The 26,739-nt window shown below is 38.4% G+C and overlaps 1 protein-coding gene across 21 annotated transcripts in view; it reads right to left on the reverse strand.

Moving 5' to 3' along the window:
- Positions 1 to 26,739, reverse strand: part of ZBTB20 (zinc finger and BTB domain containing 20) — a 760,184-nt gene that overhangs the window by 272,087 nt on the left and 461,358 nt on the right. For 2 of the 21 annotated variants that reach the window (XM_012787585.2, XM_076001652.1), the window contains exon 1: positions 4,285 to 10,927. The exons of 18 other annotated variants lie outside the window; for them this stretch is intronic. The gene's annotated coding sequence lies outside the window, so the exon portion shown is untranslated. Of the gene's footprint in view, positions 1 to 3,228; positions 4,249 to 4,284; positions 10,928 to 26,739 lie in introns of those variants that run through there. One more of the 21 variants, XM_076001641.1, reaches the window with a different exon arrangement.

Genomic DNA, 26,739 nt, shown 5'->3' on the forward strand with positions numbered 1-26,739 from the left:
ATGGGAGGATGGATAGCTTGAGGCCAGGAGTTCCAGACTAGCCTGAACAACATAGTGAAACCCTATCCCCACAAAAAATAGAAAAATTAGCTGAGTGTGGTGGCATGCACCTGCAGTCCCAGCTACTAGGGAAACTGAGGCAGGAGGACCCCTTGAGTCCAGGAGTTTGAGGTTGCTGTGAGCTTTACTGAGGCTACTGCACTCTAGCTCAGGCAAAAGAGTAAGATCCTGACTCAAAAAGAATTTAGATTGATAACCTAACATGTATATTTGACGAAGAATAATTACCAAACTTATCAGCTAACTGAATCTTTCCTTTTATAGATATTGTTCATAAGTATTTGTGTAAACTTTCTGTGTTGTCAGTGTGACAAAATGTCAATTATATTTCACTTATGGTCAATTTGTAAAACATTTAATTAAATTTGAAGGCAAATAAGCCTGGCTAGTATTTGGTCATATTTTTAGTAGTTGAACGTACGTATGTGATTTTGTGTGTGTGCGTGCGTATTTACAAGCTAACGTACATATCCAATAATATGATACAAGGAATTAACTTCTCCTTTTTAAGTTTTTATTAAATATGTATTTTTGTCTTTTTCCCCCTGTTATCTGGGACAGTTTAGTTGATGATGGTGGTCATAATTACAATTTGGAAATCAAAATTTTTTCAACATTTATTTTATCTTCTAATTATTATATTTCATTTAAACCAATGTGATTTACATGTAAAAGGAAGCAAAAAGAATCAGGTAATCTGTGATAATAAATTCTGCTAATGTAGATATTAGGATAGAGTAGCATGAACAACAAATATGTGTCTTTCTTAGGGAATCACATAAATACCAAAAAAGCATTTCTATACAAATAAGAAAGAACAATTTCTTATTGGGGCAATCACAATTCTGTTATTTAGCAATTTCACTTGTGTGTAATTGTGACTGCCTAATTAAATGAGTATAACATATAGTAAGTGCTTACATCTAAAATGCTCATGCAAGAAAATTATATACATTTTACAACATGCATCCTCATTAAATTAATGAAATTAAAATTTCCAGGTGAGCACTGAAAAATTGAGTTATTGACAATATATTGTAAAGGCTTATAATCTAGGTATTGAAAAAATTAGGTAATATTAATATAACTATTTAAGTACAAAGAAATACATCATTGTCTTGCCTTTGTATCAGAGGAATGCTAATCAAATTCTGACTTTTTATATGCTTCAATTTAGCCATGAAATTCTTCCACAGCCACATGGAACTCCAGATCTTAGCAACTATAAAGAAAATCTCTCTGGTAGATTATATTTTTAAAAATGTCATCTCTTGGGACATACTCTTAGATATTATTTGTGTTTACCTATTCTCTGTTTAAAGTGGCTTATAAAATTTTATATACAGTCATAGATTTCAATGATAAAATGTTTCCAGAGTGTTAGAGATCTACCTGGCCTTCAACATAGTCCTAATAGACATCCCTCTCAGAGACTGGGAACAATTCTCCTGGGAGTCCATACAGTTTGAGTGTTAACTGAGGAAGTCACAACCGCCTACATAAGTCTTGGTGGTAATGGCCTGAGAGCTAGTTATATTTTTTAAACTATATTTACAAAATTTTAACAACATTTCCCATTCAACTTCTTTTTTAGAAAATAAAAGAACTAATAGAAAACATCTAAGAAACATTATATATACATACCCACACACAAACAATATAGTAATAACTAACATGGGCTAACTAAAACAGGCAAATTTTACTAATTTATATATATATATATATATATATATATATATATATATATATATTTCTAATTCTATAACACTAAGCTTTTAGCATACTGGCCCTAATAAAACTATGAGACTGCTCCCTATCACAGTGACAGCTGAGGATTTGATGAGCCTCACAAACTACAGGAATTGTGACAGGAAACTGACTCTTTGCCCTAGAGGTCACTGACAAACCCTGATAAGGCCATAGCAGAGATCAGTCTCTGTAGGGAACTTGGGGTATAAGAGCATGTGTGAATTCTGTGGTTAAGAATCTGAATCACTCAGAGTACATACAAAATTCCAAAACTAAGTATCAATGTAATATGTTGAATCTCTATACCAGCTTGGACCAGAGTACACAGAACAGGCACATATAATACACATCAGGTTAAATGCAAAATCAACTATTGCTAAAGCATTTTCAACATTTAGGAGAAATCTACTGGCAATGTGTTAATAGCAAGGACAACTAAAACAATAAAATAGCATCTCTTTCCAAATATTTAAGAACATCAAGTAAGTGCCCCTTAGGCTGGGTTGTGGTTCTTAGAAGTTTTTGCCTATGAGAACCATATTGGGGACATCAAAGACTCCCCCTCTCTCCAAAAAGCAATTCACTTCAGATGCTGCCACACAGTCAAATGCTTTTATGGCCACCATGTTTTTTTGGTTTTTGCTTTTTTGTTTTTTTCCACTCTTCATATTTTGGAACATACCAGATTCTTGAAATAAGAAAGAAGATGAGAAAGGACAGTACGGTCAAGTATCTCCAGAAGAGAAACTAAGGAGGGACCGACGGTAAAGGACAAAATCACATTCCAACTGAAATTACACTTCCAGGGCATGTGTGAGCTATTAAGATGGACATATTATAGAAGGTACATTTTGGCTACACAATCTGGTCTGTGGACTCCTGGGCTAGTCTCACAACAGACAGGACGCAATCACCCCCACTCCATGCCTTTCACAACTTCCCAGAGCACTCATTCACAGTCTCTTATATCGAGGACAATACTATATTTGGGTTTAATACTGTGACGACAGTCATCTATTTGTCCTATGGCAGAATGATAAATTTCCCTGGAACAAAATAAGGATTCTCATTGCATTCTTTTGCTTAATACTACGAATGCAGAAGAATAAAGAGTAGGGTGTGACAAATAATATTTTCCAAAGGTTGGGTGGGAGGGTTTCCTAACATTTAAAAGCAATCAGTTCTTAGCAAAGCGATCTTTAGAAGAACAATATTAACAATATTCTTTTGCTCTACATCCACGATAGATACTCTTTCCTGCTGAGCTGGGTGTGTTAAGTACTGGGAACAGAACACAAATGCTCAGAACAGAGATGCATGAAAAGTTGGTAGAGGGAAACTCCAAATGAACAGTTAACCCACTTTCACTTCCTCCCTCCTACCACACTGAATACTACCTCCCTGCCCCCACCCACTCACCTATCTTCCTCCTCCCACAAGCATGTTTGCTTGGCAGGTCAAGGCTGACATCCATCCATCGGTGGCAGCACAAAACCTAAGCCCGCAGGCTCCTCCTGAGTATAGCCTCAAGGCTCTGCCATTGTCCATAGAGTGCTCTCCGTTGCACACGCTAAAAATCTTCATCATTCCATTTGATTGTTTGGTAGTTTTTTCTAATTACATTTTTTCTCTTTAAAAACACCCTTTATTTCCTGCCTGCCTCTGAGACACCAAGAATAGAATCCTTGACACATCAAATTCTGGAACCTCACCACTCACCAGGACTGTGGTTCCTGATCCAACGAGTGACGACTGAGAATCAGCACACAGTCTCTTGAGAGTGTCCAGGCCTGGCTGTTAAGCTCCCTGCTCTGATTAGTTTGTCGAGTTCACAGTGTTCCAGAGTGCTGAAGCACAGAAATTAGGGAGGGGAGGTGGAAGGAAAATCACTGGAGCCTCTTACGATCTAACTTCCACTAACTGAGAGGAAATGTCTTATAAATAAACAACAGCAAGAGAAACAAAAAAAAAAAACACCCATCCCGTCCTGCCAGAGGAATGTACATTATTGTCTCCCGACGGAAAACTTTACACCACACCAGAATGCAGCCATGTCTCCTGAAACTACCTTCCTCAAAACAGAAAGAAAAAGAGAATCAAAAAGAAAAGGAGAACAAAAAAATATATTTTTTATCCCCTTGAATTCTGTTGGGAAGTTCATGTGAGTTCCCAGTAGACAAACTAAACTAAGCAGTTTCAACAGTGTCACTGTTCCAGGATTTTGTGCGGAGGCTGCTTATTAGTAAAATTTCATTTCTGCCCAGATCATTGCTGTTCCATCCAGACATTTTCAGAAGGGAAGTTCAGGGAAGGGGGGTAGGGTGCGACTGTGGAGGAGAGGAAGAAGAGAGGACAAAGGAAAACTCCTGATGAACCCGAATGCCCTGGCCATGGCCATGATAAAGCGAGCCCCCACCCACCACCCGACTACTGCTTGTTGAAGACTTGGTGATGCGGTGTGTTTAATCTACTTACTCTTTCTGCTCGGGAGGCTGAGGTTCCTACATTTCCAGCTCATGCTGGACTGTACCGTAAGCAACAAGTGAAATGAGTTCAGTGATCTCATTCTAGTCCTTCGACTCCTGTCCACATCACTAAGCGACTGCACAGCTTGGCACAGGCCAGGATGAGTCAGCAGTCTCTGGTCATGAGAGGCCAGGCCTGGAATAGCAGGGGGGTTTAGGTCAGGAGCAAAATGAAGCAGAAAGGCAGTCTAGATGGCAGGGCTCGGTTTTGCAATATGCAGGGATACTGTAGGTCAAAATGAAAGAGCCTCATAGGCTCTGGGGTGAAGATCGTAGGATTGCAGAAAAAGAAGAGTCAAGGAAAAAACAGCTGTCTCCCAAACACAGCAAAGACAAAATAGAGTAGCACAGTCAGAAAAAAGAGGGCACTGGTAGAGCCCTGGAGGATACGAGATGCTCATTACAATTTCTGAAATACCTTTTCTTCCATGTGTTCTCCAAATGGTGGTTTCCTATATACTCTCCTGGTATTTTGGTATTGTTTTCCCCATTCAGTAAGTAGCAAAACAAGTAAAAAGCAAAGCACTGCAGTTAAATAGCAAGAGAAGCCTCATATTCCATAAAATACTACAATTGCAAGTAAGAGCCTGATATCTCAGATATTTTGTACATTTTTGTAAAAAATAGCCTTTATAGTCTGTATGAAATGGTTCAAGAGAAGCACTCCTTAAATCCAGCTTGGGTGAGGGCAGAGAATATTTAAGAACAAGTTAAAAGAAGAAACACAGGGGAACTATGACATTGTATCCATATTTCTACTCAATAAGGTCAGCATAGACCTCCACCAGGAAGTGATGCTTCCCACCAATAGGGTTTTCATGCATCTGTCCTTGTGCAGTAGTATTGTAATATAGCAAGAGGAGAGAGAAAATTAAACGGAGGGAAAAAGCAGGCTCAACAAAAACAACAACAAAAAATAACTTAGTGATAGACATTTTGTTTCTGAGAAGGCAAATCTCCCTCTATGTCAACTGATAAAGAAAAGTCTTGGTATCCAAAAAGACTTAGAGGAACCAGATCTCGACGAGGATACTGAGGAGACTGAGAATTAACAGCAAACAGTAGTGATAGCCCTGTAGTAAGGAAGACAGCATTCTCAGGGCAGATGGGGTGGAGCAGAATGGCATGGAAAACAGAGTAAGAGCAATAGATTTGGTGAACTCTAGTAAAAGGTTTCTTTAAAGTTCTTTGAAGAGGAATAATAAGGAACCACCACATATTGCTAATTGTTTTCTCTAGAGATGCACAAATGTGTATGTATAAGAACTCAAACAAATCAACAAGAAAAAGACGAGTAACTCTATTAAAAAGCGGGCAAAAAGACATTTTGCAAAAGAAGATATATAAATGACCAATAAACATATGAAAAAATGCTCAACATCACTAATCATCCAGGGAAATGCAAATTAAAACCACAAGAAGATACCACCTTACCTCTCTCAGAATGGCCTTTATTAAAAAGTTAAAAAAACAATAGATGTTGGTACATTTGCAGTGAAAAGGGAACACTTATACATTGTTGGTGGGATTGTAAATTAGCATAACTGCTATGGAAAGCAGTACAGAGATTCCTCAAAGAACTAAAAGTAGACCTACTATTTAATCTAGCAATCTCTTTACTGGGTATCTACACAAGGCAAAAAAATTATTACATCAATAAGACACCTGCACTCATATGTTTCTTGTAGTATAATTCACAATTGCAAAGATATGGAATCAACCTAAGTACCCCAAAACTGATGAGTAGATAAAGAAAATTTGGTATATATACACCTTGGAATACTACCCAGTCATAAAAAAAGAATGAAATAAAGTCTTTTGCAGCAATCTGGATGGAATGGAGGCCATTATCCTAAGTGAAGTATCTCAGGAATGAAACAACAAATATTGCATGTTTCCACTTATAAGTGGGAGCTAAACGATGGCTATATGTGGTCATACAGAGTGGTATAATAGACACTGGAGACTCAGATGGGGGGAGGGGGGGAGGTAGGTGAGGAATGAAAAATTACTTATCAGGTACAATGTATATTATTAGGGTAATGGGTACACTAAAGCCCTGACTTCACTACTATACAATTCATCCATGTAACAAAAAGCCACTTGTACCGCATTGAAATTTAAAAAAAAAGAAAAGGTAAAATAAATTTTATTTAGTTTTCATTCCAGACGGTATTAAATCATCTCAACACTTATTTATTAAATGTTTAACCTCGGGCACATGAACTTTCTAGCCTTAGTTTTCCTCTCTTTGAAATGGAAGTAATATTATCATCCTCATTGAATTACTGTAAGGACTGAATCAATGTTTATCAATCCTTATCACAGCAGCACCTATCATGAGATGAATACAATAAACTGCTATTATTGTTATTTATGACATTATCTTTATAAGTACCCAGTGAAGGAATCCCTTCCATTGTTCTTCCTTTGGGCTGAGTGGAATCAATATAAAGACTATAGTAAAATCAGTTGAGTAACAATTCTTACAATGTTACTTTTAAAAGCTTATTTCTGTCTGGGTATGTTAAACATTATACTTGAACACTGAGGATATTGGAAATCTATTATGTGAAAGCTTGATTTGGATATGTATGTTGTCAAAGCAACTTGAAGCCTAACAGTGTCTAGTAACTAGAGACCCCCCCCCCAAAAAAAGAGGAAATTTTAGAAGCTTCTCCAAAAGCAACAGGATATAAGTGCTATTGGCCTTAACCTCATGATGCTGGTTTTTTACCAAAGGGGAAAACTTAGTCCAGTTGATCATCCCAGTCTAATTGATTAATTGTGGGTCTGACCATCTGGCTGATGAATGCTGACACCCAGCAGTGATTACTGTGCAACACACATCCGGATATGCTCTCCCTAGTGCCTCCCACAATAATGGCAACTCTGAACCTAAGGTTAGTTTATTCAGGCCTCTTGGCTCAATCTCTTCATGGAACAGTGGTTGTGGCAGGGAATATTTTACTAGACCTGGTCAAGCATTATCTTCTCTTATTTCAGTTACACACTCCTTTCCAACTCCACTCCTACCCACTCTTAAGCCCTCTCTTGTATATAATCACTTTTAATGCAAAACATTCCATCTGTAGTTTTCATCATATTGTCTGATTCCCTCATTTCTGGTTGTTCTATTCTGAAAAATATTTGGCTAGTCTAAAAGACCTGTACTGCTATTTCTCAGGGCATCCTATTGGGACATATTTATTGTATCTTCTTTGCTACTAGTTTACTTCAAATTACTCTGTGCTTCCAAATAAAGAAAATTATTTCACCTAATTTATAAGCCTGATTAAAAGTTCTGTATATGGCCCAAGTTCCACAAGAGGTTAATGGAATACAAGGGTTAATAGAAGATAATGCTTACATCTTAAACCGACTTCTGATTCCCAGTTAGGAGCAGCCCATGGAGAGTTTTTACCCACTAGGATTCTGGAGCACATTTCGTGCTAGAGAAAGAAAGTCAGGCTCATGTAAATAACAAGAATCAGTAGCAATATCACCCACAAACCACCCACACTTGGAGATAACCTGTACATGGAGAATTTTCCAAGCAATTCAGACCTGGACATACATATATGAACCCTGGGGTATTACAACCAAATTACTTAATTTTACTTTGTGGAAAGGTATAGGGGACTAAACTCACAAAAAATGTCTTACACAAGCTTGACCAATGAGTCACAACAAAGAATCATCCATTTAGTCTTTCCTTTACCCAGAGTGATTTTTCTCTCTAAATCATCCTCCCCACAGATGCTGAACTCTTCTATATTCCAGGGTGAGTTAGTGTTAATTTTCAGTAGAGAATGGCAATAGCATGCTGAACTATAGAGTTCCGGACTGGGAGTTGGGAAATGTTTTTGGCCTGACTGTCAGTAAACAACTATGTGTGTCTTGGGCAAGTCAAGTCCCTTAACTCCCCATGTCTCAGTCTCTTCATTGAAAAATGATAGGGTAGGAGGCAGGAACTTCATAGTCTCTGCCAACACTAAGATTCTATAGCTCATTTCCTTTTTTTTTCCCCTCTCTGGCATTAACTGCTCAACAACTCTGCTTACAGTAATTTCTCTGCTCTCCTTTACTAATGGAAAAATATCTCCTTCATTTATTACTTGGTATTTTGTATTTGTAATCTTTCTTTTTTTATGTTAGTTTTGAGTCATAAACACTAAGATATCCAAATAGATGCTTTAAATTTGAAGGCATTTAAGGAGAATAACTTTCCCATGTAGAACATTTAAGTATAGCTGCGCATGGTGGAAGCCAGCCATCCAAAAGTGGAGCAAAGGGGCCAATTCACAAATGAGAGGAAGCCATTCATAATAAGAGTCTCCAGACTCTTCAATTTAGATAAAGCTAAAATGCTACCAACTTCCAGCTACTTCTCCAATCATTCCCAGACACCATCACAGACACTCAGGACTACAAATTGGAGGACCAGCACTGGCAGCGATGCGGTTCTTATTTCACCTCCACCATCATTGCCAAGTAGGATTTAGGATGGCATAGTAATAAGAGCCAAGAGGACAATCTGTCATTTATTTTCCTCCAAACTTTTTGAAATTTCCCATTTGGGCTCTGTTTCCCAGTTTTAATTTGGTAACTGCCATTTTTCAGCATTTCTTTTAACAGGTTACTAATAATTTCTGATACAGGATCTCATATTTCATTTTGTGCTGCTAGAACTGCTGTTAATATTTCATCTGCCTTCAATTCAGCTCTGAATAAAGGCTTCTGGTTTTTGATACACTGTTAACACTTTGGTTCTGGGGATTTGATACCAGTGTTCACTCAGTTTGTTCATATTTTGTTAAACAAAAGTAATAGGTTGGCAGTCTCGAAAATACCTCAGTGTGCGCTATGTATACTAGGGATACTACAGAGTTTCTTTCTCTGGATCTTTAATGAAAAACAATAAAAACAAGTATCCTGGATTTGTTCTCACAAGTAACTTGCCATTTGCTTCAGTGATAGTATTCTGAAAACAGAGTGTAGTGGTTAAGATTCAGGGCTCACAGGTCGATCTACCTTCAAATTTTGGCTCAGAAATTTGTGATATAGATTACCTGAGGCCAGTTCCTTAAACTTCCAGATCCTCTCTTTTTCCATTTATAAAATAAAGAGAAGAATAGTATCCATGTCTATTGCTATGAAGATTCAACAAATTAATGAACAGTGCTGAGGACTTTCTGAGTTTTCAATAAATGATGGCCATCAATATAACCCTAGCATTAATAATCTACAAATTCACAATATAGTGTTATTATTTTGTAACATCTTTTCAAGATTAACTATTTTTGAGTCCAAACTTTTGTTGTTTGCTTTATTATAGCTTACATTAAAATAACTCTCAGTGAAATCAAGTAAAATATTTTAAAATTGATCTTTAAATATATATATATATACAGCTAGAATAGTATATAGCATATTATTATGCCATTTTTCAATCTAGCAGCAAATTCTCAAAACTTTTTGTTCATCTAATAGCCAGTCCTAGCTAAGGCACATCATATCCATATGGATCTGTTATGTAAAAATATGATTTATCATATCTACTTTCTCCTACTCCCAGAGAATAGAGATCATTTTAATCATCTCTGGGTATGTGTCAGTCAGGGTCCATCAGGAGATAGAAACCATACAGCAACTTGAACAGAAAAGTTCAGTTTCAAGAATTATTAACAATAGGGGTATTATTACAATAGTAATGGGGTAGTAGCTAGTAAGAAGTAAAGAACACTCTAAATAATATAGGAATAACAAATAAAAGTAACTACCACTACTTGGAGGGTGGAGATAGCATGCCCAAGGAAGAGTCCCCACCACCTCTTAGACTGAGATGTAGACCTTGTAGGATACAAGGAAAAGTCTCTTCTATCCCTTGCCTGGGATCTGGACTGTGTTAGATAAAGCACAGCTATAACTCATTGAATGACAGAGAAGTTGCTGGGGAGCTGGGTCAGTAGAACTTGCTGGAAATCTACACTCTAAAGCAGGCGTCCTCAAACTACAGCCCTCGGGCCACATACAGCCCACCAAGGACATTTATCCGGCCCACCCAGTGTTTCTGCCACCACTGCCTATACTGCTTAGAAGCCAACTCATTCTGGGCCCACAGTGCACATGTGTGGAATGTGCCCCGCACTCTCCAACGGCCCTCCAATGGTCTGAGGGACAGTGAACTGGCCCCCTGTTTAAAAAGTTTGAGGACCCCTGCTCTAAGGTGTCAATGAAAGCTATTCAGAGGGTGGAGTCTCATCTGAAGCACTCTGCTATAAACTACCCAGTGTGTGTGTGTGCCTGTGTGTGTGCAAGTGTGCGTGTGTGGTGCATATCGGGGAAGCTGCTGGCACCGGGTAGCAGTGAGTGCTGTGGGAGCTGGATGCTGGAGAAGCTGCGCATGCTGCAGAGGCCAGGCTCTGGAGAAACCATACACTGCATGAGCCTGACAAAGGAGTTCATGGGAACCAGGAAGGAAAACCTCTTCTTTCTGCAGTCTCTCTGTACCCTCTACTCACATAGCACCCTCATAATAGCGGGCAAAGGAAAGATATTTAAGGAACCCAGATACATTTTTTTTTTTTTTTTATTTTGGCATATTATGGGGGTACAGATTTTAAGGTTTCAATAAATGCCCATTCCCCCCCCCCAAAAGTCTGAGTCTCCATCATGACCATCCCCCAGATGGTGCACATCTCACTCACTATGTATGTATATACCCGCCCCCCTCCCCCCTCCCACCTGCCCAATACCCTATTACTGTAGCACCTATGTGTCTACTTAGGTGCTACTCAGTTAATACCAGTTTGCTGGAGAATATATCTGGTGCTTGTTTTTCCATTCTTGGGATACTTCACTTAGTAGTATGGGTTCCAGCTCTAACCAGGAAAATATAAGGTGTGCTATATCACCATTGTTTCTTAGAGCTGAATAGTACTCCATGGTGTACATATACCACATTTTATTAATCCATTCTTTGATTGATGGGCACTTGGGCTGTTTCCACAGCCTTGCAATTATGAATTGTGCTGCTATAAACATTCGAGTGCAGGTGTCTTTTTTGTAGAGTGTCACTGGATCATTTGGGTAGATGCCCAGCAATGGGATTGCTGGATCAAATGGTAGATTCACTTGGATCGCTTTAAGGTATCTCCATATTGCTTTCCACAGAGGTTGAACTAGTTTGCAGTCCCACCAGCAGTGTAGGAGTGTTCCTCTCTCTCCGCAACCACGCCAGCATTTATTGTTTGGAGATTTTTTGATAAAGGCCATTCTCACTGGGGTTAAGTGATATCTCATTGTGGTTTTGATTTGCATTTCCCTGATGATTAGAGATGTTGAGCATTTCTTCATATGTTTGTTGGCCATTCTTCTGTCTTCTTTAGAAAAATTTCTGTTCAAGTCCTTTGCCCACTTTTTAATGGGGTTATTTGATTTTTTCTTCCTAATTTTCGTGAGTTCTAAGTATATTCTAGTTATCAGTCCCTTATCGGATGCATAGGATGCAAAAATTTTCTCCCATTCTGTAGGCTGTCTGTTTACTTTCATGACTATTTCTTTGGCTGTGCAGAAGCTTTGTAGTTTGATCATGTCCCATTTATTTATTTTTGTTGCTGCTGTGATTGCCTTTGGGGACTTCTTCATAAACTCTTTGCCCAGGCCGATGTCTAGGAGAGTGTTTCCAACTTTTTCCTCTAGAGTTCTAATAGTTTCATATCTTAGGTTTAAGTCTGTTATCCAGCGTGAGTTGGTTTTTGTGAGAGGTGAAAGGTGTGGGTCCTGTTTTAGCCTTCTACAGGTGGCTATCCAGTTTTCCCAGCACCATTTATTGAAGAGGGATTCTTTTCCCCAGCGTATGTTTTTGTCTGCTTTGTCAAAGATGAGATGGCTATATGAGGATGGTTTTATATCAGGATTCTCACATCTGTTCCACTGGTCAATATTCCTGTTTTTGTGCCAATACCATATTGTTTTAATTACTACAGCTTTGTAGTATAGTTTGATATCTGGCATATTAATGCCTCCCATTTTGTTTTTGTTGCCTAGAATTGCTCTTGATATTCGGGGTCTTCTTTGGTTCCATAAGAAGCGCAAAATTATTTTTTCTATATCTGTGAAGAATGCTGATGGGATTTTAATAGGTATTGCATTGAATCTGTAGATCAGTTTGGGTAGTATAGACATTTTGATGATATTGAGTCTGCCGATCCACGAGCATGGTATGGATTTCCATCTGTTTACATCCTCTGCTATTTCCTTCCTCAGTGTTTCATAGTTCTCCCTGTAGAGATCTTTTACCTCTTTGGTTAAATATATTCCTAGGTACTTTAATTTCTTTGTTGCTATTGTGAAGGGAATTGAGTCTTTGATTTGGTTCTCAATTAGATTGTTGTCGGCGTATATGAATGCCTCTGATTTCTGTGTATTAATTTTGTATCCTGAGACTTTACTAAATTCATTGATCAGTTCCAGGAGTTTCTTGGTTGAATCCTTGGGGTTTTCTAGATACAATATCATATCATCAGCAAACAGTGAAAGTTTGATCTCTTCTGCCCCTATTTGGATACCTTTGATTCCATTTTCTTGTCTGATTGCTGTAGCCAAGACTTCCAGCACTATGTTGAACAGAAGTGGAGATAGTGGGCAGCCTTGTCTGGTTCCAGTTCTAAGTGGGAATGATTTCAATCTTTCCCCATTCAGTATGATGTTGGCTATGGGTCTGTCATATATGGCTTGTATCATTTTTAGGTATGTCCCTTCTATGCCTATTTTCTTAAGTGTTCGTATCATGAAAGGGTGTTGAATTTTGTCAAAAGCTTTTTCTGCATCTATTGAAAGGATCATGTGGTCTTTGTTTTTGCTTCTGTTTATGTGGTGAATTGCATTTATAGATTTACGTATGTTGAACCATCCCTGCATCCCTGGGATGAAGCCCACTTGGTCGTGGTGGATTATTTTTTTGATAAGTGTCTGTATTCGGTTAGCTAAGATTTTGTTGAAAATTTTTGCATCTATATTCATTAGGGATATTGGTCTGTAGTTTTCTTTTTTTGTTGCATCCTTTCCTGGTTTTGGTATCAGAGTAATATTCGCTTCATAAAAGGTGTCGGGGAGGTTTCCGTTCTTCTCGATGTTGTGGAATAGTTTCTGCAAGATAGGTACTAGTTCTTCTTTGTAAGTATGGTAAAATTCAGGTGTGAAGCCATCTGGACCGGGACTTTTCTTTTTAGGGAGATTTTTAATTGCTGTTTCTATTTCAGCTGTTGAGATTGGTCTGTTCAGGGAATCTATTTCTTCCTGGTTGAGCCTAGGGAGGCTGTGTGTTTCTAGAAATTTGTCCATTTCCTCCACATTTTCCAGTTTGTGTGCATAAAGATTTTTGTAGTATTCATAAATTGTATCTTGTATCTCTTTGGGATCAGTTGTGATATCTCCTTTTTTATTCCTGATGGAGCTTATTAGAGATTTCTCTTTTCTGCTTTTCGTTAGCTTAGCCAACGGCGTGTCAATCTTGTTTATTTTTTCAAAGAACCAACTTTTTGTTTTATTAATCTCCTGAATAGCTTTCCTGTTTTCAATTTCATTTAGTTCTGATTTGATCTTGTTGATTTCACTTCTTCTGCTGGGTTTGGGGTTGGTCTGTTCTTCTTTTTCCAGCTCTTTGAGTCGTTTCATTAGATTGTCTATTTGTGATCTTCTTGCCTTTTGGTTATAGGCATTTATGGAGATAAACTTTCCTCTCAGAACTGCTTTAGCTGTGTCCCAGAGGAGTTGATAACTTGTCTCTCCATTGTCGTTTTCTTCATAGAAGTTTTTTAATTCCGTCTTGATTTCTTCATTTACGAAGTAATCATTTAGTAGGAGGTTGTTTAATTTCCACGTTTTTGTGTAGAAACGTGAGTTTCTGTTAGGGTTGATTTCTAGTTTTATTCCACTGTGATCTGAGAAGGTACATGGTATGATTTCTATTTTTTTAAATTTCTTGAGATTTTCTTTGTGTCCTAGGATATGGTCAATCTTAGAGAATGTCCCGTGAGCTGATGAGAAGAACGTATATTCAGTGGATTTTGGGTAGAATGTTCTGTAGATGTCTGTCAGACCCAATTGTTCTAGAGTTTTGTTTAAGTCCATTATTTCTTTATTAATTTTCTGTTTGGAGGATCTGTCTTGTGCCGTCAGTGGGGTGTTGAAATCCCCGGCGATTATGGAGTTGCTATTAATCCATTTGCTTAGCTCCAGTAAGGTTTGCTTTATGAATCTGGGTGCACCTAAGTTGGGTGCATATATATTTAAAATTGTTATCTCTTCTTGTTGGACTGTGCCCTTCACCATTATATAATGACCCTCTTTGTCTTTTACTACTTTTGTTGGCTTAAAAACTAAATCGTCTGAAATTAGAACTGCCACACCAGCCTTCTTTTGGCTTCTGTTTGCTTGGAATATTGATCTCCACCCTTTTATTTTTAGTCTATGTGCATCCTTGCAGGTTAAATGTGTTTCCTGAAGACAGCATATACTTGGCCTGTATTTTCTTATCCATTCAGCCAGCCTATGTCTCTTGAGTGGAGAGTTTAAGCCATTCACATTTATTGAGAGAACTGATAGGTAAGGTAGATTACTGATCATTCTGTTGGGTTGGATGTTGTTGCTATGATTTGTGTCTTGAGCCATTGTAATATCTGGCCTTTAATATCTTTGGGTTTTGGTTGTTTTTATATCCGTGGATTATTATTATGATGTTCCGTGCGTAACGCTGTTTTAAGTACTTCTTGTAGGGCTGGTCTTGTCTTGGTGAATTCTCTGAGCCTTTGCTTGTCTGCGAATGTTTTTATTTCTCCTTCATATATGAAGCTTAGTTTTGCAGGGAATAATATTCTAGGCTGGGCATTGTTTTGTTTCAAAAGAGTGAGAATGGGGCCCCAGTCTCTCCTTGCTTGTAAAGTCTCATTAGAGAAGTCTGATGTTATTCGAATTGGCTTTCCCTTGTATGTCACTTGCTTCTTTTGTCTTACAGCTCTTAGAAGGGCCTCTTTAGTTGATACTTTGGTCAGTCTGATGACTGCATGACGTGACGTCTTCCTGTTTGCATTGAATCTCCCAGGGGTCCTCTGGGCTTCTTGAACTTGTATATCGAGATTTTGAGCAAGGCCTGGGAAATTTTCCTCTATTATATCTTCAAAAAGCTTGTCCAGCCCTTGAGTGTTGTCTTCCTCCCCTTCGGCTAAACCTATGACCCTCACGTTAGGTTTTTTCACATAATCCCACAGCTCTTGTAGACTTTGGTCTTTTCTCTTGTTTCTCTGCTGTATTTCTGTGACTGATTTATTTAATTGGAAGGTGTTATCTTCAAGCTCTGAGATTCTTTCTTCTGCTTGATCTACCCTGTTCTTGAGACTTTCCACAGTATTTTGTAGTTCTCTGAGTTGATTCTTCATCTCCAGGACTTCGGTTAAAGTTTTCTTCACTGTGTCAATCTCTTTGTTGAACCTTTGTTCCATTTCTTGGAGGTTTTTTGTGTTTTCTTGGTGTTGGTTATTGAGTTGTTGTTGCAGCTGGGTGAGTGTTCTTATGATCCACATACGAAATTCCTTTTCTGTCATATTGGTTGCCTGATTTTGGTCGGTGTCCGTTTCTAGGGGGCTGGTGCTCCTCCTTGGGGGTGTGTTTTCCGTTTGGTTCTTCATATTTCCTGAGTTCTTTCGCTGATTTCTTCCCATGTCGATCAGTTGTTGTTTCTTTCCTTGGGTTATTGTTTGGGTATTCACACACCTTGTTTAGTTTCTGAGGCGTTAGGTGGTGCCTGTGGGTGAAATTGGACCACTCCCTGTATATTGAGTCAGTGGGTGCCGTGGAAAGGCTGTGCAAGATGCTGTCCCTGTCAGTAGGTGGCGTTTGCTTGGAGGAACAGGCTATGGTGTTGATTTTGAGTCCTGTTATCAGCTCTCGTTCTGGGCGGAGCTGGGTTGGGTAAGCCTGCCCTCAGGCCGTTAGCAGGGGTCAAAGTTCTGTTCTCTGCTGTCAGGGCGGGGCTGGAATGGTCCCGCTCAGCCAGAAAGTCTGGGTGTGGGGGTGGGGCTGTCTGAGACCCACAGTCTGCAGCAGGCCTCGCTTCTTTCCACCCTCCCCAACTCCGCAGCTACTCCTGAGCCTCTGCCAGCAGGCCAGACCACAAGCCACCAGGCCTCCCCGGACTGTGATGCCGGCGGGGAGGTTCCCTGCACAGGAACGCCACCTGGGTTGGGCGCACAGCCTCCTCCTGGGACGCCGTTCCGCCCGATCCGCCCCTGGAGGCACACAGACCTCAGTAGGCTGTTCACGTATAATCCTTCTGTGCCCGGGGCAATGCTAGCCCTGGGTGCAGGGGATCTGGTCTGCAGGTCCGACCTCTGGGTCCCAGAGTTCAAACTGTATTCCCACCAGGGAGAGCGTTTCCGGTCCTAATTCACCCACAGGGAGCCCAAGCTGGGTCTATGTCTCTCAGCCTCTGAGTCGGCACCGTTTTCCTGGGAACACGGTGCCAGCAGCACCTGGGAGGGCGGGCAGGGTCCCAAACGGGAAGGTCCCGTTCCCTGGAGGTGCCTCCGGCTGGTGGCTGTATTGTCTCTCTGGGCAGCCGCGGGTAGGGTCGGCGGAGGGGGGGAGGAGGCAATATGGCGCCTGCCGCGCGGCTCTCCGTGCACACGGAGGTGCCCGGAGGAAGTTGGGAACCTGGTGCCACGTCTGCTACAGGCTCACCGTTGGCAGGCGGCGGCAGTCTCTGGGCTGATGTCCGCAGGTCTCTCCACCCGCTGGGGAGCCCACCAGCAGTCCCGAATGCAGGGGAGGGGAAACAGCGGATCCACCTACCCTTGCCGCTGGTCTCCGGGCTGCTCCGGTGGTCTCAGCCTCCAGTTCTCCTCCGCAGCCTCCTCCCGTGGAGTCTCCCAGGGTCTCAGGTACCCCTCCTTCCGGCCCTTGTCCGCTGTATGCTCGTCTTCTTGCTTCTTTCCTCTAGTTTCTGCTAGAATCGGTCTTTTCTGCAGAGACCCTCTGTCTGGCGGTGTTATTCGTCCGCCATCTTGCTCCGCCCTCCCCAGATACATTTTTTGTAGAACAGGCAAGGAAATTTGGCTCTGGGAGGCAAAACATTGGTAACTGACACATCATTTGCTCAACACTTTATAAAATAACTCACTTCGAAGATTATAATCCAGTGTTCTTGACTTATGCTGTTGTTCACCTTTACTAGTAAATTAACTCTCTTTATATAGTATTATAAATACTGTCAGAATTAAGAAACATAAGAGGCTAGTAAATAAAAGCCTATAAAAGACTCTTTAAAAAGTTATAGCACTAGTATTTGTACAATAACCTTTTCCCCCAAGTACTGCTCACATGTTTTAATTAAATGTTTATAATTTACTTAAGAAAAAGATGTACAGAAATACTAAGCTACTGACCTAAATTTATGCATCAGTGATCCCAGTCCAGAATTTCAACTAAGTGGATAATCAGGAGAGTCATTAACAACAACTCAAAGCTTTGAGAGAGGTCAAAATTTCCTCAATTATCATTTTTCATATCTCTCTCCTTTTTCTTTTTAATTGACTCTGGAATCCATAACTGTTTGTGCCATGACTTTTTCTGGAGGAATGGAGGCAGCTGTTAACCATAGGTTGCTATTTTTCTGAAAAGTATATTATGTATTTAGTAGTGAATTTTTCTTATGACTCCTGTCCTATATTGTTCCATGCTCAATATGAAATAGAGAAGCATCAGTAAGTGACCAATTTGGCATATGGTGATGATTGTTAGAATTATTTTTACATGCACGCGGGGAGGTATACTCTGAAATGCCTCCCCTATTTTTGCCTAATTCCTTTAAGAAGGGGGAAGAAATTTTTATTCTATAATTAGAGGTAGGATTTAAAACCACAAAGCCCTGACATCAGACTAGCATTGTGGTCGTGAGAAGCTGAGAGCACAAAAACCAATCAGGTGAGGAGAGTTCTACGAGAGCAGACTATACTGAGTCTAAGACCACAGAACATCTGTCTCACCATTCATCCATTTTTACCTATGCCTGGTTATAGCAGTACTATCTGTTCTCACTATTATGAGGGAGATCTGCTCATTTCCTCACAGTTGTGTTTTCTGAAAACCATCTGTATTATCCAGCAAAACAAGCCTTGTTGGGTTATCTCACTATCATATTGTAGGCATCTCTGGCAGCTGCAGGTGGTTGTCCTGAGGATTTTCTTTCGTTTGTGTTATGTGTGAGTATTGAGGATAAACTTAGTGACCCTAGATTTATTCCTCCCCTCCAACACACACACTCCTCTCCCTTGCGATTCCTGAGTCCAAAAGAAGAAGATGACAAAGAAATGTTGTAAGTCCATGTGAATCAGACAGGCAAGTCCATTTTAGTTTAGTTTGCCCTTCTGTTCTGCTGGCTTTTCTGCTATGACCCACTATACTTACCCTGTCGGCTGCTCTTACTAGCAACATGCCTTTTTAATCAGCTTTCTGGGGTCTGCATTTGATTACAGCATTTGTGTTCTATTTTGATTCTTTTGTACTGTGCCCTGTGGTGTTAGCTTGAAAGGTGTTATTTATAAAATGAAATTCTATTGTATTGCCACTTGGTTTCAAAGAGGACATATAATATTAATGCAGAATGTATTTAATAATATCTTTAATCTATTAAATCAATTTCTTCATAATAATGCAGGATGGGAGGGAGGCATGTGGGTCGATAACCAGGTAATAAAATTTAAGAGTTACCTGAACTTTCCTTCACAAGCTCTCCTGAAAACTGGCACAAGACTCATTCTCTTAATGTCCGGGTTTCCAAATAGAGGAGACTACCTTTCCTCAGCCAGACTAGAGCAGTGCACACGTGTTTAAACATTCAACCGTGCAGTCCAAACATCTTCCTACGCTTCAGATACAAATTTTTGAAAAAGGAAACCATGAGATGAAACATGAATATGACTTTTTTACTATCTAGAAAGATTTAGATAAATAAACCCAATCACCTATTTCTAAGGACCTACTTTTAAGATTTGTAAAAAGAAGTACATTTGTTATCACCATGACTTTTCTCAAAAGCAGGCTCGGAAAATTCTAGTGACACCAAGAACCGATGCAGAGTTTCCAGTGTGCCAGGTTTAGAATGATGTTCTCAGGTAGCAAAAGGGAAGATTTCATTATGGTTTCTGGACCATAAGCATCAAAAGTTTCTAGATTAGGATGATGGAGAAGTTCCCAACCTTTCTTTAACTTCTAATATCAATGCAAACTAAAGATTTAAACATCATATCACTGCATCACAGCTTGCATAGCACGTCTGTTGCTGCACACATTACATTTTTACACTACAACATTTTTTTCCTGGTGATACATCTGAAATCATAAAGGGCTAACCTGTTGTTTGGGTAGGGCATAAGGAAGGATCAGGTGTGGAAGATGATTTAGGAGTCAGGCTCTGTACAACTTACTAAAAGGAAATGTAATACACAAAGGAAGTTGGATGTACAGCCTTAGATTTTCAACTATTCTCACTCATTGGTTCATTATATAACTCTAGGAAATTCAGGGTACAGCTTTCTAATCACTAAACTGGAAATGACTACATTTATCCTCTTCTATTTGTACTTGGCTACTTCATGGATGAATAAGATAATGGTTCTAGAACCTTCTAAATTCTTTACAATGAAGGTGAAATAAAAATGCATAATATTATTATATTAAAATGATAGGTTAGTCCCCATTTTTGGTTCTCCAAATTGAGAGATGAGAAACACTGACAAAGAATGAGTCTCTACTTTGAAAATTAATCATACAGCTTGACTTATAAATGACATGTCAAACATAAGGAGCTAGAATTTGTTGGGGAATACACATCTCCATCTTGAATGCATTAAATTACCAGCTATTTGCACGAAAAGATCACATTATTCATCTCTGTATCCTCTCAGATTCTACCTCATTGGTTTGCATTATGTAAGTATTCCATTCATTAGTATTTGTTGGAGTGAAAAATGAGATTATACAATTTTAGAGCTGAAAGTAATTAGAGACCCGGTTAAGTCTGGTTACCTCATTTTGCAGATGATAAAACTGAGTCCCAGATAAAATAAGCAACTTATCTAAGTTCAATATTAATAATATTACAAGTCTTTAGAAAGTCATTTTAAAGATCTGCCACTGAAAATACATAAATCAAAACAAAATACATGTTCTTTTTTTCATAATAAGAAGCACTATTGAGCTCAAATAACCCGATATACTCTAATCTAACCAAGAATGCTGAAGCCAAAAGTAACAAGTAAACTTCATTAAATGGCTATAGACCATAGGCATATTAGAAATGCCAAGTTACTGGAGTTGCACATCTTAATATTGTGCCTATTGGCCAGTGCACTGGCATATTTTTCCATATTTTTCAGGTAAAATCAAGATCTTAGAAACAAATAATAGGGGTGAAGTCAGAAAGATGGTGAAATAGGAAACTCTACCTCTCATTCCTCCATAGAAATACTAATAAGACAATATTAGAACCAAAATACCTTGAAAAGCAATTCAGAATATAGCTAAGAAGCAGAAGTACCTGAGAGGATCACAAATTGAGAGCAGGTGTATTTATATGAGTAAGAAGAGCAATTTCACTTTACTAATAGTTGTGACAGTATCTCTTCCAAACTGGCTTAGCTCAGCACTGAGAGGATTGCTTCAGCCCATGATTTCTCCTATGTGGCAGAAAGTGAGACTGGAGTATGCACCTGGCTGCCTAGCCTCCTGGCCTCTCAGGGAACCCTCTGAGGGGCTAGTTTCTAGCTCACCTCATATAGAGCACTGAACCACCTGCAGAATTTGGTCCCCTGGGACAGCTGGGAACAAAGAAATAGGGAGAGTGACTACTTAAAGCTGGTGCTGCCCTGTAAGATTTGGAATAGGGGCAGAACTGAGGTTTTTCTTCCATGAGGGAGAGAAGAAAGTGAAAGGGGTATTATTTCCAGCATTTCAGGGTGTCCTTTGTGAAGCTGGTTTCCATTTCACCTTGTACTGGACTCTGAACAAACAATACAACTCTGTCCTGTGAGATAGCTAGGAATAAATAAAAGGAGTAGGTATCCCTCTGTAGCTCGCACTGCTCTGTATGATTAGAAAACAGCAGAGAACTGAGGCTCTTCCTCCAGAAGCAAAGGAAGAAAGCAGAGAGGGCCTTGCCTCTAGCCTTAGAGTGTGCTTCCCAAGGTGTTGGTTTCTATATTGTCTCATATTGAGCACTGCTGACTAGTAAAGATCTCTCCTGGTCAAAACTAGTTCATAAAGACTGGAAGAAGTATCTGCTAGTTCAAATGCACAGATCAGAAAGGAAACACAAAGAATGAAGAAAATATGACACAAGCAAAAGAAGAAGAAAACAAATCTCCAGTAATCAATCTAAAGGAAATGGAGATATGTGAATTGATTGACAAAAAATTCAAAATAGTTATATTTTGAATTATATATATAGCCATATAAAATAGGGAAAGTATACATGAACAAAATGAGGAGTTAAATAAAGAAATAGAAACAATAAAAAGAACCAAACAGAGATACTGGAGCTGAAGAATACAAAAACTGAATAGAAAAAGTCGCTAGAAGGGTACAAAAGCAAACTTAATCAAGCAAAGAAAGAATCAGTGAACTTGAAGACAGAGTCACTTGAAATTATGCAGATAGAGTAGCAAAAAGAAAAAAGATCAGAAAAAAAGTGAAGAAAACCTCAGAGACTGATGGAACTCCACCATCAAGTGAACCAATAAACACATTATGGAGGTACCAGAAGAGGAGAGAGAGAAAGGTGTAGAAAGTCTATTTAAAGAAAAAATGGCAGAAAACTTCCAAAGTCAGGTATGGGGAAATCAACATGCAGATTCATGAAGTTCAAAGAACACCAAAGAGATTGAATATTAAGAGATCTACAGCAAGACACATTATAATCAAATTGTCAAAAGTCAAAGACAAAGAGAGATTTTTTGAAAGCAACAAGAGGAAAGCAACTCATCACATTCATGGTAATCCCTATAAGACTCTGAGTAGATTTCTCAGCAGAAACTTTGCAGGCTAAGAGAGAGTAGAGTGATATATTCAAATTGTTAAAGAGGAAAAAAAAACTACCAATCAAGAATACTATATTCTGCAAATCTGTCCTTTAGAAATGAAGGAGAGATAAAGACTTTCCCAGACGAACACAATTTGCAGTATTTGTCACCACTATACCTACCTTATATGAAAAGCTAAAGAGAATTATTTAAGCTTAAGTGAAACAATGTTAATAAGCAGCATGAAAGCATATGAGCATATGAAAATATAGTGCTCACTGGTAAAGATAGGTATATAGTCACATACTAAAGACCTCTAATGCTGTATTGGTAGGGCGTGAATCACTTTCAACTCCAGTATAAATATTAAAAGACAAAAAGCATTAAAAATAGCAATCACTAAAGTAATTTTAAAAGATACACAGTATAAAATAATGTAAATTTTCACATTAACAAGATGAAGTGTTGGGGGGCAGGGATAAGTAAAACAACAGAATTTTTATGTTATCCAATTTGTTATCAGCTTAAAATAGGCTGTTATAACTATAAGTTGTTTTATGTAAGCATCATGGTAAATACAAATAAAAAACCTGTAATAGATGCAGAAAATATAAAGAGAAACGAATCAAAGCATACCACTACACACACACACACAAAAACCCCACCAAAAAACAAAAAATATCAAATCACAAAGGAAGACAGCAAGAGAGGAACAAAGGAACTACAAAAAAACAGAAGAAAAAAAGAAAAGACAGCAATTAACAAAATGGCAATAAGTCCTCACCTATTAGTAATTATGTGTAAATGGATTAAATTCCCCAATCAAAAGACAGAGTGGCTGAATAGATTATAAAACAAGATCCAAGAATACACTGTCTAAAAGAGACTCATTTCGGGTTTAAGAATACAGATTGACTGAAAGTGAAGGGTCGAAAAAATATATTCTATGCAAAAGGTAGCAAGAGTGGCTATTCTTATATCAGACAAAATAGACAGTCAAAAACTGTAACAAGAGACAAGGAAGGTCATTATATAACGATAAAGAGATCAATTCCTTAAGAGGATATATTAATAACTAGAATCCTCTTGATTGGAATCCTTTTGACTGGAATAGAACAGAAACTGAATAAATGTAAATTACAATTATTGTAAAGTAGAAATCTCCAAGGAAATACTTTTCATTTTTCCAAAGTTCCTCCCATTTTGGAAATCCCAGGAGATAATAGAAAACAGAACGTGGAGAAAAGGGGAACAAGTGACTGCAACAGGCTTGACACTTTTAATGGCTGGATGACTTGTTGGAGACTCTGTGTGTATTACAAAAACTTTATTCCAGAAACATAATGAGGATTTCAGAGATTAAACTCAAATTATTAATTTGGTATTGTGGACTCCATTACTTGCCCCATCTTGTCTAGGCCTCCTAGGTTCCAGTACTTCCAAAAAATACTCTGTGGTGTAGCCAGACAATGTTAGAGTTATCCTGCTATTTCCAAGCAAGTCCCAATTTTAAATTTTCTGTTCTTTCACCTCTGTGATTTGCTAAATCATGTCCAGACTTCTGGATTGGAATTTTATTTTCATTCATTTACTATGATTCAATAAACATCTACTATTTATGAGACAGTAGGAAAAAAAACAGGAATAAGCCTTATTTCCTATCGTCAAAAGAACAACGGAATTCACAGCATAGTGGCCACTTACCATATATAACATGTGTTCCTGTTTTTAAGGTTTTATTCTTCCTGCAGAGAGAATGCTCTATCATTATTCTTTTGTTGATCTGAATGCTTCAGTTATAGTCCAGCTTATGTTCTATCTCCTCCATAAATTATTTTTTCTTTTTGTAGCCTACATTAATTTCCCTTCTTTTTCTATTTGACTATATTATAGCTGGAGTAGACACTCATGCCTACCCAATATCTCTCTCCCCACCAACCCCACTATTCTTCCTAGCTACAGACCCCTGTTTTGTTAGGAGTGGCAATATGCTCAGTCCTGGATGATGAATTTTGAAATTTCAAAGCCAACTGTGACAAATCTATTCCCTATTTTCCTTGCCCCACCTCCACCCCCCACCCCCCACCCCCGCCCAGAAACCAAGGGTAGCTTAGGGATGTAGTTCTAGGCAATAAGATCTATATGGAAATCTGATTGAGAGGCTAGTTTCTGAGAAAGTTTTTTCTTTTCTTATAAAAGGGAAGGTAAAAGGTAATCCTTCTGCTACACATTTCTTTCCTTTGTGAAACACAGACATGATGCTCGGAGTTGTGGTGGCTATTTTGTGTTCATGAAGTAATAAGCATGAAAAAAAGACAAAGAGAATCCCAGAGATGTTGGCACAGACTTTATCACACACCAGGAATTCCCTACCTCCCAACCTCTGGACTTCCTGTTATGTGAGAAAAACGAACTCTTATTTGTTTAAGCCACTCAAGTTAGGATTTCTGTTACCTGCTGCTGAGCACATTTCTAACCAAAATAATAATAATAATTATTATTATTGCACTTAATAAATATTCATTTGTTTCAAATCTTTATTATATATACTAGACTTTCAATATATATGATGAAATTTTCATTCAGAAAGGAAGGGGGGAAATTATATTAGGATCAGAAAAGAGGATTAAACCAGGTCAAGAAAGAAAAATTTTAGTGTACAATAAGTAGTTATATGACAATTATTTGTTGCAATCTAGTTCAGTTATTACATACAATGAAAGTGAACTTTTTTCCAAGATGAGTAGAATTTTAAGAAATGAGACAGTAGAATAAGCCTCAAAGAAAGAATGTTTTAAAGATGAGATGATATAAACAAGCTTTATATGAAATATAAAGAAGATGATGCAACACAGTTCTAGCTTTAAAACTGAGGAACTAGCCTATGTCAAATACTCCTAGCAATAAGACTTTTTCTCTGTCCCTTTAATTGTTTAACTGTGACTCACCCAAATGCTACAGACTCCTTAGCATGCTAATTAACTTTCAAAATCTTTCACCTGAAGTTTGAATCCACAAGTGAGGAAACTATTATAGCATTTGCTTTTGGAGAACAGACTACATAATTGAGACAAGTTATTTTCAAGCCTTTCAAATATTACAAGTAGTAGGGAACTGTTGAGGAGAGAAATAAGTAGTTTTGGGTCGTTTTAGGTTAGTGACCTTAAACATAAGGTGTGATTTAATCAGAAGCCAGAGTAATCATGGCAGGAGGTGGGGAAAAAGTCTCAGAGCCGCCTGGAGTTAGGGAGGACTTTAGTGGCAGCTTTCAGCTTGAGCTAAAACTGCAGGATTCTGTCAGAGGCTCCACAAACAAAGGGCTGCATTATGTAATGCATCTTGTATTTCTTTGTGAGCTATTCCACAACAAAGTTTCATTAGTTTTTTCCCCCTAGACATTTTACCATTTCTAAGCTGCAACTTGTTGTCCAGAAGGAAAACTTTCTACCTCAAATAAAAGTTTAAATTGCAAGAAAACTGACTTTTTTTTTCATTATCCACTCAAATTAATTTGAACTTTATACTGACTGGGAAAATATTTCTCAAGTTAGGTGGATGAAAAGTAATTTCATTTGAAGAATTTCCAAATAATTCAGCAATAGTAGGCAATAATTTAGCAATAGTCAGCAATAATAGTTAAATTCTCTCTCGATCTATGATTTGCTGATAGTGTTACTCTGTTAAATGTAACACTCTTGGGTCACTTTTCAATACAGCACTTTATCAGCAGAACTAGAAGACAGCATGTTACATAGATCGCACAAAGCAATACATTCTCATAAAAAGTATCTGTTTTCAAAAGAAAATGTATTTATTTTTTGCCTGTTATAAGCACATTCTAAGATTAATTACAGTCCCACACTATCAAATTTAGCTTTGATGTATAAAAATCTATTTTTAGCAGTTTAATTATTTTATCAAGTAGTAACTTAAGAGGTTTCCATTGCATAATATTATTTTGGTCAGTTGTAAAAATAATTTTAACTGCTCAACAGATTTTCCCTTTTAACATTTCAAATGTTGGTTTAAATGTTTATCACTAAGATCTCTATGAAGGTGACTAAGGTTTACCGGGGGATATTGCACAGAACATGTCTTTTGGTCTGAGAGTCTGGGTTGCACATAGTCAAAGTTTGGATGGTAGTCCCCAAAATGTCAAGTTATATAAAAGAATTGGGGGTTTGACTCTCAGCAGGTGGCAGTCTTCTTTCTGATTTCCTCTTACGTGACTGCCCCAGCATCTGGCTATCTTTTCGGCAGAGCATGAGACTAAAGCATTCAATAGTGTTTATAGTGCTTAAGAATTAACTTCAAAGAAACCAGAATCA

The sequence above is a fragment of the Microcebus murinus genome, chromosome 1 (genome assembly GCF_040939455.1).
Source record: "Microcebus murinus isolate Inina chromosome 1, M.murinus_Inina_mat1.0, whole genome shotgun sequence".
NCBI lineage: Eukaryota > Metazoa > Chordata > Mammalia > Primates > Cheirogaleidae > Microcebus > Microcebus murinus.